Below are 14,392 nucleotides of genomic sequence, written 5' to 3' on the forward strand. Positions count from 1 at the left end.
GTCGCTACCGATGCAGTTGCTCACGTCGTGGGATACGTTTAAAGCGACGCTTCTGCAGCTGCCGACAATTAAGGTATCGCGATTCGTCAACACAGATCCAGTAGTCCCGATTCAAATACATGGTTTCGCTGACGCTTCCATGCGAGTGTATGGAGCGTGCATCTACGTTCGGACTCAAACTGCTGAAGGTTTGAAAGTGTCTTTATTGACCGCCAAATCGAAAGTAGCTCCCACCAAGACGAAAACTTTGCCTCGCCTTGAGCTGTGTGCAGCTCACCTTTCAGCAGATCTCTTTAATCGTGTCAGGCCATTGCTAAATTCTCCCATTGAGAATGTTTTCCTGTGGACAGACTCCGAGATCACTTTACACTTGATTAAAACCCATCCCTTGTCGTTGTCGGTTCTTGTTTCGAACCGGGTTGCAGAAATTCAGGAGTGGTCGGAGAAAGCAAATAGAGTCCTTTTCGTCGCACCTGAAGCTTCTGAGTGTGTTCGTGTGGGTTTTTCGTTTTATTCAAAGGTGGAGAAAGGTGTCGAAGCCTTTTGAAAAAAGTATTACGCCGAGAGATCTGGATTTCGCTTTTGAGAAAATTGTTGAATTTCCTCGAATTCACGGACGAAAGACGTCAAATTCGGAAAAATAAACCGGTAGCAACGAATATTCAAAAGCTGAACCCTTTTATTCAGGGAAGCAAATTAGATTGGTTTTTCTCGACATTGTTATGAGTTGGGGGTCGGTTATTGAATGCTCCTATCCAGTACGAAGCCAATTTCCTGTTGTTGCTGTCTAAAAGCTCACAGTTCGTCAAATTCTGGCATTTCAAAGGTTCGTGAGTCGTCGCGGGATTCCAGAGAAGGTGTGGTGCGACAACGGCACCAACTTCGTCGGGGCAGATCGGCACATGAGGAAGTTCCGAGCCCGTCTGGAGGAGCAGGGGGCGGTATCGAAACATTCGCATCAAAAAAAGGATTCGAGTTTGCATTCATACCGCCCAGAGCACCGCACTTCGGCTGACTATGGGAGGCAGGTGTGAAGTCTGCAAAGCACATGTTCCTTCGGACGGTATGCCAAAACCTCTTGACCGCGAAGAAGCACAAAACTCTCCTCACCAGCGTGGGGGCCGTGCTCCACTCCAGGCCCCTCGGAGCTCTAAGCAGCGACCCGAACACCGGCGGAGCCCTGACCCCCGGTCATCTGCTCATTGGCGACCCTCTTCTGGCCCCACCATCAGCGGCGCTCCCGGACCAGATCAGCCTGACCTGTTTGCGACCATGGCGAGGTGTCTCGCCTCTCAGGCACAGGTTTTGGCAGCGATGGTCCCGGGAGTGCATCTCCAACCTACAGCAGCGGTCCAAGTGGCACCAGGGGGAGCCCAACATCGTCGTGGGCAGAAGTCAACCTTCCGCCACTTGAGCAGTGGAGGAGAGGACGAGTGGTAGTGGTGCACGCCGGCGCCGATAGCAAGGTTCGCGTGGCGGACGTCAGGACGCAGGACGGGGAGTATCGGCGAGCAGTCCACCGACTGGCCCTGTTGCCCGTTCTGGGCTGAAGGACGTCGTCCCTTCAGAGGGGGGCGGTGTTTTCGTACTTGGCGCTTTTATTTGAAATCACTAGTTTTAGGGCGAGAGAGGGAGCCAATAAAGCTTTCGTCCGTTCGCTCTTGCGAATTCGCCCCGTCTCTCGTCACCTTAGCATAAGTAAGGTTCTAAGAGAAATTATCGAAATATTAAATTTAGTGATCAATCGAACGTCATCGTAACCACTCCTTTTCGTCGTCGTATTTTCGCAAAAGTTTTTACACAAATTATCGCAAAATAAATCGTCTCGAACCTACTGCAGTCACAAGTTTCGCGTTTCTTAATACAAAAGAGTATTAAATTTTCAGGAGGTTCTGGTTCGACTACGTTGATTTCCCTTAACTTGAAATTGGTTTCGCCAATTGTTACGGTCGAATTACGATATTGTATTATGAAAGAGTCTTGCAGTTGTAAAAGTTTCTCACCTGGTGAGACTGGTTCATTGGAGTTGTTTAGCAGGATGGTGCATAGTAGTATTTCTTCGAAATCCGGTATATGATGATTGCTGATCATCTTACATTCTGGTTCTCGAAGGTTTAAAAGAGCGTTTACGCAAGTATCATTGCTTAAATCTAACAAATTTTCTGAATTACAAATTGTCTTATCATTATAGGATTCACAAGGTTTAATTATTTGCAAATAATTGTCTCTTCATTCTAAAAAATTTTCCAAAATAGGGCGAACCATGGAAATGTAAAGAGTCTTTGTTGTGTACGGGTCGTCAAACTCCTTGGCCCAACATTTTATGAAGGCTAAAACACCCTTAGCTTTACCAATGATGACAGAAATATGGCTTTTGAAACATAACTTAGGAAATACGTTCTAAAGTAGAGTTTCCAAGATGGTAAGAGTGCATGTGGGCTGAAGTCCTGTAAAAAGACATATATTAGCATTTAGTGTGATTAAGAAGCAACAAATTGTTGGAACACCATAATTGTAGTTGATCAATGTCCGACTGTAGGCGAAGGTATGACATTTGGTCAGAGAATGATAGGCAAATTTATACTTCGTATACATTAGAGTAGAGGCAAATGACACTTCTTTTGGAAGATCATTAATAAAGAGAACGAAAAGTAGAGGCCCCAGATGACTTCCTTGGGGACACCAGAAAAAAAAATTTACGACGGAGAAAAGTTGATTATTGAAGAGAACGCGTTGAGTTCTGTTTGAAAGATAGGCAGAAATCCAGTTAAGTAAATTACGTGGAAAACCAAGAAGAGATAGTTTATGAAGGAGAAGGCTTTGGCTTACAAAATCAAATGCCTTGCTGAAGTCAGTAAAAATAACGTCAGTTTGGCATTTATTTAGGAAACTACGATGGATAAGAGTAGAAAATTCAAGAAAATTAGTAGTAGTCGACCGATGTTTTACAAAGCCATGCTGTACGGGAGAGATGATGGAGGCACACATATGTTGAAGTTGACAAGTGATCAGCTGCTCAAAAAGCTAAAGTGTGGCAGAAAGTTTGGCTATACCACGATAATTTTCGACATCGGACCTTGAGCCTTTTTTATGAATTGGAATAATAAAAGATTCATTCCAAATTCTCGGGAACTCTGAAGATAATCAAGATAAGTTAAATAGAGAAGTGATTGGCCAAGACAGAGCTTCGGCACAGTTTTTTAGAAAACAGCTATGAATGTTATCAGGGTCCGCAGAATGGGACGTTTTCAGCGACAGAAGGGCTTCAAGAAATCCCTAAATTCAAATTGAGGAATACAAATATTATTGATGCAGGGCAGATCATAAGGGTAAGGAGTGGAGAAGTCATAGGATTGTAGAGAGTAGGTTGACTGAAAAAAGTTTGCAAAAAGATTAGAAATGTCAAAAGATGATGATTCAGTTCGGTTGTGTAAATACTTAGTTGAGGGATACGCATTTCACTTTCTTTTGGAGTTAACAAAGGAGTAAAAGCTTTTCGGATCTTTACGAATGTTTTCTCTACATTGAGCGATGTAGCATTCATAACAAAGTTTAGAAGCATTAAAAACGGGTCACGCGGGTCGTGACATAATTGGAAAAATCCACCGCAGAATTGGATTTTTTATTTTTGAGGTAAGACAAGTGCCTATTGAACCATATGAACGAAAAGTTTGATCGACGACTGCAATGCCAAATTAAAGAATGACACTGCAGTTTCTAGGTCATTACATGATTTTAAGAAGGACCAATCGATAGCACTCAAATGCTGGTGTAAACCAACAAAATTGGCATTGCGGAAACATTTTACACGTACTTTTACTTTCGGAAAAAGGGAGATTGGAGTCCAATGAAGAGATCCAAGACACTTTAGATAAGTTAAAATCTCCCATTATATTTAGGTGGTCCTCATCGGCAATAGAAGAGGATACTAATTGAATGGCAGACAGGTGCATTAAATAGAGAGAAGTATCAGATCTAGGTGGAATGTAAGAGCAAGTTATATAAATATTAATATTATTATATTAATTTTAACTGCAACGAATTCAATGGAAAGTAGGTTTTCAAAAGGAAAAATCTCCGATGAAAGTGAGTTGTGAACTGCAATTAACACGCCAATGCCCAGGGAGATGCGGTCAGTTCTATAGATAACAAACTTATCAACGAATATTTCTTGATCGGAAACCGAAGAGTTTAGCCATGTTTCAGTTAAAGCAATGACGTCGGCGTCGGTGGAAAGACTATTAACATTAACCTTACTCAGTTTACCAGTAGGCTTCGCACATTTTGGTATAAAATTGACAGATTTGTTTTTCTTCGTTTTTTAAAACAGCTAAATTTGAGCCACGAGGCTGGTTTTTCTGAAGATACTCATGTACTAAAGTATTGACTGGCCAAAGTGTAGAATCAAGTGCCTTAGAGAAATAGGAATCAGTGATACGAATTTTAAAAGAAAAGATATGGCGCTTTTGCTTTAAAATTAACTTATGCAGTTCCTCACAAAGGAAGATCCTAACATCCTCGGCAGTGGCTTCGGGATTAAGTCTCGTCACGAATATTGATTTTTGAGTAACCCCTCTCAGAGGAATCCCAGAGACATTAGAAGTCGCCTCACTATTCCTTGGACGGTTACTTCTCGGAACACCACTTTAGGGGACATTAGTGCGTCTAGGAGCCGCATGGCTTGGGCCAGGCATATCGTTGGAGAAAAAAACAGTAATAGATGTAGAAGCAGATGTAAGAGCAGAGTTGGTAGCAACAGGAGCCAGTTGCAATCCAAGAGAGGCCATGCTTTCTTCCGGTAAAACATAACCAATTGATTCCGCAGCCAATGAGGCACGCGAGGGAACAGAAGCAGGTCCAGAATGGGTAGTGTGAGCCAGTGGCAGAGACGGTGTTAAGTAGTTTGGCGAATGGTTCATATTATTAGCATTAGTTGGCGTCGAGATGGATGGTAAATCATAAACAGGAAATTGAAGATTATTATTTGGGATTTTCCTTTTAGGTGACTCGCTCTGAATCTTAAGGCCAAGAAACTGAGATTCTACTGTCAGGAATTTGTCATTCATAGCGTTGAAGAGTTTATGAACTTCAACAAATTCAGTCCTAGTTTGCCTCATGAACGTACCCATTTCATCCGTCATATCGCGGCAAGACGTGCAGCAACAGGTAAAACCAACTCGTTTGGAGATAAAAACCTGAACACGGTCGTTGAAGCCAGCTCCAGCGCACTTAACATGCGAACAGTTATCACATAACCAGCAGATGAGCTAGGTATCGCCACTAACAGTGCCATTTATTAGCAGTGCAAGCGATGGTCATTTTGGTTAATTATCAGGTCACTGTGCATAGAGGAAGAGGGGATCGCGGGTGTAGTATGTGAGCATCCGTATCAGCCTCGAGCGTTAGCGAGAAATGTTGGGCAACAGCTGCAAGCGCTTAACAGCAGCGGAGCAGATACCGTATAAAAGTTGAAGTAGCAGCGGGGTGAAGAGCGGTCAGATACAAGCGTTGAACAGCAGAGCAGAAGCAGGGCAGAGATCGTGTAAGCGTTGAAGAGCAGCAGCAGCGGTACAGAGAGCGGTCGGATGTAAGCGTTGAGCAACCGATCGAAACAAGTGCAACGAATGCACTAAGAGCGCAGTGTCACTAACAGCACCAAACTTTAGGATTAGCGGTAAACGCTGACCAAGCAGAGCAATAAGAATAATAGTTAATTGGCAGCTTCTTTTAATTTAAATAAACCGTCATTAACTTTTAATGTCGATATTTAATACGTATTTATGTATGTAGTGGGGTTTACAGACAAGACAACTGAACTAGGCAAAATACGTAAAACTCCGAAAGAACACAGTGTGAAAGACGAACGTCGAATTACACGTCCGATTAGATGAAACACTCAGCGACTGTGCATTAGAAGCGTTAGTAAGTTGGTTTATATTTTGATTAATTAATCTGTTAATTACTACTTGTCTATATTTGTTTTCTAACTGCTCATTTATCTTATCTTCTAAGATTTAATAGTCGTGGTGATCTGATGATCCCGCCAGCCATTTCCATATCATTACCTATTGCTTCTATTGCCCTTTTTTGTCTGTTTTGAGTTTGAAGTGTGCGTAAATCCGTTTGGATCGTTTTAGTTCATAGGAAAGATATGGGTGTAATGAATGAGATGAGGTGAGTGAATGAAATGATTCTTCTAACTTCGGCAGAGTTTCTTCATAGCTTTGTAGGTTAAAGATGTGGATGATTTTAAATATTCCGTCTTGCTTAGCCACTAATCCGGTTTCGAGTGAGATGATTAGTGAATTGGAATAGTCGAGGACTGTAGTTATCCGCAAGCATGTTGGTAAAAGAAATCTGAAAATTATGTTCCTATATTATGTACTTAAAAAGTTTTGGTAGTACTTTTTGATTGTGGTATTCGGCTCGGCTGTTTGTTTATTTTTAATTTTCTTTATTATTTCTTCTCGTTTTTTTTTCTATGTCTTCTGTTGAACTAGATATGTCTATGGGTGTCTCTATCGTATTTTGATTCTTTAGAGGCTTGAACTATTGCTTGAATTCTCTTGGTAAGCTGTGAAAAAAAAATAATTCTTCAAAATTTGTAATATGTTCTCATTTGCATCTCTATGGGCTCGTTTTTAAATACGTTTATTGGAGCTTCTACCGAAAATATAAGGTTGTGTGGCGAGATTTCGTCGCTATGGGCTGATGCTAAGGAGCTGATTGAATTAATTTCTGCGGGGGCCCGGGAAAACGCGTCCACTACCACATTAGCTACTCCGGTCTTGTACCTGATCTCGTGGTTATACTCGCCAATGAGATCTCTCCAGCGTTTAAGCTTAGCGTTGTGGTTATTTACGCTTTTCGAAAAACTCAAGGGTTGGTGATCCGTGTATATTATTTAAAATACCCGTAAAGATAATGTCTTAAGCTTTGAAGCGCACAAACGATTGCGAGCATCTCTCTTTCGTTCTTCAGTTTTTGACAGGGTGCGCGAAAGAAACGTTATTGGCCTATGATTTTGTTCCAATACTGCGCCTATTGCGTAACTTAAGGCGTCAGTAGTCAATTTTAATTCTTTCCCGAAATCTGGATATGCAAGGGTAACCTCCCTGGAGACAAAAGTATTTTAGGTTTCTCGAATGCTGTAATCGCGTCTTTGCTCAAGTTGATAGCAGTTCTGCTTGACTTGGCCTGAGTTATACGGCCTTCTTCGCTTCTGAGAAGAATGGTTAGAGGTTTTGCTATTTTCGCGTAATCTTTTTTAACCGCCTTTAATAACCTGTCATGCCCAAAAAGAAGCGGAGATATTTTAATGTTTTAGGAACAGGAAATTTTGTAATTGCTTTTATTTTATCTACGCTAGTTTTTACTCTATTTCCTAATATTGTGTACTTCGTTTTTGAAAAAATGGCATTTCTCTATTTGAACCCTCATTTTTACGTTTTGTAGCGTTGAAAATACTCTTTCCAAATTTTTGTCGTGCTCCACTTCGTTTTTGCTAAAGACTATACTATCATCAACGTACACATAGCAAATTTTTCCTATGTATTCTCTCAATATGTCGTCTAACGCTCTTTGAAAAATGGATGGGTAATTTTTCAAACCGAATGGGAGTCTCATAAATTTATATATTCCGCCATTTACCGCGAATGCTGTTTTTTCTGTGCTGTATCTTTCAATTGTATTTGGTGAAGACCACGATCTAATACCGAAAAATACTAGTTGTCCCCAAGCTGTGCAATAAATTCTCCATTTTCGGCAATGGGATACCGGTCTGAGATGGTAACTTCATTAAGTTTCCTATAATCAATTACTAATCTGTACTTTTTTTCACGGACTGACCGGACTTTTTGGAACTACCCAGACTGGTCCATTATATGGTGATCTTGAAGGTCTTATAATACCATCTCTTAGCATCTCAGTTATTTGTTTTTCTACCTCCTGTTTGAGTGATATTGGGTATTGGTAATGTTTTTCGTAAACTGGAGAACTACTTTAGTTGTGTATGCTATTCGTACGTAGATTTTGTGGCTTTGTACGAGGAGTTTTATTATTGATTTTTGTGAATCGGTCATATGGCTGACTTGCGGTCCGATTGTATTTACTGCTTGTGTCGCTAGTTGATGAATTTTAATTTTGCGTTTATTTCCGAGTATTATTATTGCTCCTAGGCTATTCATTGTGTCATTACCCAAAATACCATGGAAGGTTTTCAGTGTGTCTAGTAAAAAGAATTTCATGGGTGTATACGAAATATTTGCGAGCTTAAGTATTGCGTGTTATGTTATTTTAGTGTTACCACCGACTGAGCTGTTCTCATTTGGCTTTGGATTTGGTACTAGTTGATTTTGAATATAATTTTTATTAAGAATTTTAAAATTTTTCCGTTCCCCGTGGTTGCTTTAAAGTAAGGTAGAAAGGAACGATTTATTCTAGAAAATAAAGTTCTGACATATCTATGTATTCTTGTTGTTCGGTATAGTTTTGCCATACACATTCTTCCTAAAGTTCTGTGACGACCCACCGTCACAAATATATAAAATTCAACTTTCACATTAAAGCTTTAAAAGAACATTCTAAATACTGGCCTTTTATTATTCAAACGCGCGCCCAAAGCCAACAGCACCCGCCCAATAAACCCGACTACCCAAAGCGGGATTATTATCATCGTCCGATCTGGTCACACTAAGCAGCGCCTATATAAGCGGAGACACAGCCCCAGACCAGTCACTTGCGTTCCGACGATTCACGAGGAAACAACAACTAGGAGGAATACCCGGGTAAGTGTTCTGGTAGTTTGTCTTGGTAGTAGTGGTGGATCCGTAAGAGTTCGGTTTGAATTCGCCTCTACGACCTGGTGAGGATCACCGACGCCCGGTATGGCTTAGGAATAGGCACCCAGGCCCGGTCGTGATCACTGAGCCCGGCACGGTTTTCGTAACTCCGGCCCGGTGAGTTCCTACCAGAAATCACGTTACCGGCTTCCGACCCGGATATTATACGGAATAAAACGGCAGGTCGAAACTAACGATGCCCTACATTCCCACATCCCACTAGAAAATCCAAGAAGTTCGTTCCTTTAAAACAACCCAGAGCACTTCGAACCCGACGTACTCGAACGACGAGACACGACGACGCCAAGCAGTACATAATCGGACCTCCTGAAGCGCCAACACCAAGCAGCGCATCCAGCTACCGCACAACGTCGACAACAAGCAGTGCACTCAGCCATCACATACCAGCAACACCAAGCAGTTCCTCGAAACATTGCGTTGTGACCGCAGCAAGCAGTGCAACATACGGCCCTCCCGTAGCGCCGATCCCGCACACAAAGCAGTGCGATACTCAACGAGCAGCGATATACTCGGCCCTTCCGCAGCGTCGATATAAACAAGCAGTACCACATTCGGCAGCGCCGACGTCACTTATCAAGCAGTATCACGCTCGATATAATTATAGTTAGAAAAAGTAGTCTTAATCAATCGTACTATTAAAATATAACCATACTCTTTAGCGTTCGATTTGTGTTCTTCCGTGTGTCTTCTTCTTCTATCGCCTCCCAAAACAGGGTCGTTACAGTGGCGCCCGAGCATATTGAACACAAAAAGACAGTATCCTCAAATAGAAACACCAAAGATCGTTTACCCTCTTCCTCAATACAACACAAATAATACAATGGCAGACAAGTTAACTAGAGGCTGGATAAGCAATGCTATGGGTGTCTCTATCGTATTTTGATTCTTTAGAGGCTTCAACTATTGCTTGAATTCTCTTGGTAAGCTGTGAAAAAAAAATAATTCTTCAAAATTTGTAATATCCCGCACACAAAGCAGTGCGATACTCAACGAGCAGCGATATACTCGGCCCTTCCGCAGCGTCGATATAAACAAGCAGTACCACATTCGGCAGCGCCGACGTCACTTATCAAGCAGTATCACGCTCGATATAATTATAGTTAGTAAAAGTAGTCTTAATCAATCGTACTATTAAAATATAACCATACTCTGTAGCGTTCGATTTGTGTTCTTCCGTGTGTCTTCTTCTTCTATCGCCTCCCAAAATAGGGTCGTTACAGTGGCGCCCGAGCAAATTGAACACAAAAAGACAGTATCCTCAAATAGAAACACCAAGTTAACTAGAGGCTGGATAAGCAATGCCAATAAAGCCCAACTGAAAGCATACCTAATAGAATTCGAGGTCACCAGAAACACTGTGCGAGGACATGCGAAGACAAATGTCAGACTTTATAAAGAACGGCAACCACGGCGAGGAAACTATCAAACGCCTTTTAGAACTGACTCAGAAACACGCAAGAAGCCCATCACCAGCACCTAACGGAACAGGAAACCAACCGAAAGGCATTAGTGGGACAACCGACACAGAGGAACACATCGAGAAAAAACATAAATACCGGCAAGTGCCGAACCCGACGGAGTTCGTCGAAGGAAAACCTGGACATAAGCCCACAAGGCCAGAAGGAAATAAAGTGGTCACGATGGGAGTAACACGAAGTTGGGGAAAAGAATACGACGTAACTGGAAAGCCGGAAGAGTTCCTTAGTAGAACAGAGGAATTAGAAGAGGCATACGGCGTAGATCTAGATCATTCAGCAATAGCAATGGTAATACTTCTCAGAGGCTGCGCCTTGGATTGGTGGCACACCCACCCAAACCCGATGCCGTCATGGAGCACCTTCCGGAATGAATTCCTAGAGTATTACAGGCCAGCGGATCATGAGGAGAAAGCTATGGAAAGCATCACACATAGACACCAGGGCGAGACGAGCCAGCGAAGGAATATGCCCTAGAACTCAGGAAAATCATGCGATTCACTACGCCCACAGAAGAAAAAAAACTGGAGTGGGTGTACCGAAACAGTCGAGTGGAGTTCAAGCGATATGCCAAACGTGGAGAATGCCAAACCCTAGCGGAATACCTCCGACTAGCCGAGGAATTCGAGGCACTACAACCACATGGGCACACAGCACAGCAGACAACGGAACAAACACCGGAAACTCGCTTGGGACACCAACCACCAGGAAGTTACTGGAGACCACCAAGAAACCAATGGAGACCCCAAGGAACACAACCAATAATTAACAGAGGCGTCACAAGATCTTGGGACATGAGCAATAGATGAATAGTATAGATAAAGCAGTGGGACACATAGCACGCGGATGCAATAACCAACCAAGACTGTTTTGCTGGGTATGCGGACAGGATGGAATACGAACAATTCATTGCTGCCGCAGGAATGAAACGACGGGAAACGGAAGACGCCCATGGGATCAGAGCGGGCACCCAGAGCACACACCACACCCGCAACATCAATATAATTCAACGATCGACGTCTACTAGCACACTTCATCTTAGGCAGCACAAGAATTCGCGGTGCAATTGACACAGGAGCCACACGGAGTTTAATCACCAAGAACTAGCCAGTAGATAGCCAGACATGGAAAAAGAAAACAAGTAATTGTAGCCATAAGACTGGCAGACGGAACAAACAGAACGGTCACAGAGGCACTAGAAGTACCAATACAACTCGGGACACAGACAAACACAATAGCAATATTCGTCCTCGACGAGGTCATCGGAGATCTACTCTTGGGAATAGACTTCTTAGAATAATGCAACGCTACACTAGAATGCGGAGACATCAAAGCGAAAATTAAAAAGAAGAAGAGGAACCAACGCAGAAGCAAGAAACACAAGAGACACGGCATCGGATCACTAGAAACAGGGAATTTAACAGACGCACAGATCCAAGAGACCCTCAAAAGGGAGTTAGAGATGATGATCCAAATCAAAGGAGTAAGTCACATTGCTAGCCACAAAATCTTCATCAAGCACGACCGCCCAATTAAACAGAGGTACTACCCTCGAAACCCAGAAATGCAGTTAATAATAAACAAACAAGTCGACGAACTCATAGCACAGAACCTCATAGAACCCTCGCACTCCGCCTACAGTTCGCCAGTGGTAGTCGTGGAGAAGAAAAACAAGGAATGGAGGCTTTGCATAGGCAACTGAACGAGCACTCTGAGCGAGACGAATACCCAGTACGACGAATGGATCACATTCTCAACCAACTTCGCGAGGCAAAATACATAAGCACACTGGATCTGAAAAGTGGCTACTGGCAGATACCGATGGACGAAGACAGTAAACAGTACACTGCCTTTACGGTTCCAGGACGCGGATTGTTTCAGTGGAAAGTAATGCCCTTCGAATTTTATACAGCACCAGCGACGTTCCAAAGAGCGCTAGACTCAGTCATCGGACCAGAGATGGAACCATTCGCGTTCGTATACCTGGATGACTTGGTGGTAATCGGATGCACGAAACGGGTACACCTGGAGAAGGTACGACTGTGCAAGGCAAATCTAAAGACCAACACAGAGAAATGCCACTTCTTTAAGGAAGAACTGAAATACCTAGGACACGTAATCAGCGCTAGAGGTATACACACCGATCCAGAAAAGATAGCCGCGATCCTCAACATGCCAAGCCCACAGACAACGAAGCAAGTACACAGCTTCCTAGGGGTTGCTTCCTGGTACAGAAGATTCGTCCCGAACTAGCGCAACCGCTGTACAACCTGGTCAAGAAGGGGACAAAGTTCAAATTGACCGAGGAGACAGAAGAGGCGACCAAAAACCTAAAGAAAGCACTAACCGTAACACCGGTCCTGGCTTGTCTGTACTTTGGAAAAACCTTTGTTCTTCAGACGGACGCCAGCAATTACGGACTAGGAGCAGTACTGACTCAAGAGTACGAAAACGGAGAACACGTTATTTCTTATGCCAGCCGGAAGATAACAAAAACAGAACAAAACTACTCGGCTACCGAAAAAGAGTGCCTGGCAATATACTGGGGCATCCAGAAAATGAGGATGTACCTGGAAGGGTACCGCTTCGTCGTTATCACGGACCACCAAGAACTTAAATGGCTTAACTCGATCGAGAGCCCTTCAGGACGGATTGCCAGAAGGGCATTGGCCATGCAGTCATACTCATTCGAGGTACGCTATCGCAAAGGCAAGCTTCACGTCGTGGCAGACGCATTATGCCGAATGCTCGAGGAAGAAATACACGGAACCGAAGTAGAAGAGGACGAGTGGATAAAACAGAAACTCCTTGCAATAGAAAAAGAACCAGAAACATGGCCAGATTACGCATTAATAGAAGGAAAACTATACAGACATCTACCGTCATGGGCCGCAGACCAGGATACACAACCGTGGAAGCTATACATGGCAAAGAACCAAAGAGAACGAGTGCTACGAGAAAATTACAGCGAAGCTACAGCAGGCCACCTAGGAGTTAGAAAAATGAAGCATCGGGTAATGGCATCGTACTACTGGCAAGGGATGCACAGAGACATACAACAGTACGTACGTCGCTGTGAAACATGCCAACGGTACAAATCCTCACAGCAGCAGGCAGCGGGGAAAACAGGACACTCTGCATAGACTTCGTTGGTCCACTACCGAGGTCTAGTCACGGCAATAACGTGCTTCTAGTGATGTTCGACAAGTTCTCCAAGTGGGTGGAGCTAGCAGCCGTCAAAAAAGCAACAACAGAAAGTGTATTAAAAGTTTTACGGGAACAGATCCTCACACGAAATGTGCACCGAAAAAACTCATCTCGGACAACGGGGTACAGTTTACGAGTAATAAGTTTAAGGCACAGTTACAGAAATGGGGAATCGTCCACCAGTTAACAGCGCCATATACCCCGCAAGAGAACCCAGCCGAGAGGGCAAATAGGACAATCAAAACTATGATAACTCAATTCTCTGGAACCGAACACACACGGTGGGACGACTGGCTACCCGAAATAGCAGTGGCCATCAATAGCAGCAGGTCAGAATCAACAGGATACAGCCTGGCGTACCTACTATACAGACGGGAAATACGACTACCTGGGAGCCTGTATAACGAAACCACACCTGAATCCGGAATGGTAAAGGAATCGATAGACTGGAGACCCAAAGTAGGAGATCTCGTATGGGAACGACAACACCCATTGTCAAAGGCAGCTATTGGGTTTGCATCAAAGTTAGCACCGAAATACGAGGGCCCATTTAAAGTGACGGGTTTCGTTTCAACAGTTATAGCGACAATAAGACATACGGCGACAGGAAAAACACACCGAGCATACATCAATGAATTGAAACCTGTGGTAGAAAACGAAGTGGCAACGTCAGCGTGACGACCACGGGAGCCACGGCTCGATTATCCAAAGCGGTATTATCATCATCGTCCGATCTGTTCACACTAAGCAGCGCCTATATAAGCGGAGACACCGCCTCAGACCAGTCACTTGCGTACCGACGATTCACGAGGAAACAACAACTAGGAGGAATACCCAGGTAAGTGTTTT

The sequence above is a fragment of the Drosophila elegans genome, unplaced genomic scaffold (genome assembly GCF_018152505.1).
Source record: "Drosophila elegans isolate 14027-0461.03 unplaced genomic scaffold, ASM1815250v1 contig_767, whole genome shotgun sequence".
In the NCBI taxonomy this organism is placed as follows: domain Eukaryota; kingdom Metazoa; phylum Arthropoda; class Insecta; order Diptera; family Drosophilidae; genus Drosophila; species Drosophila elegans.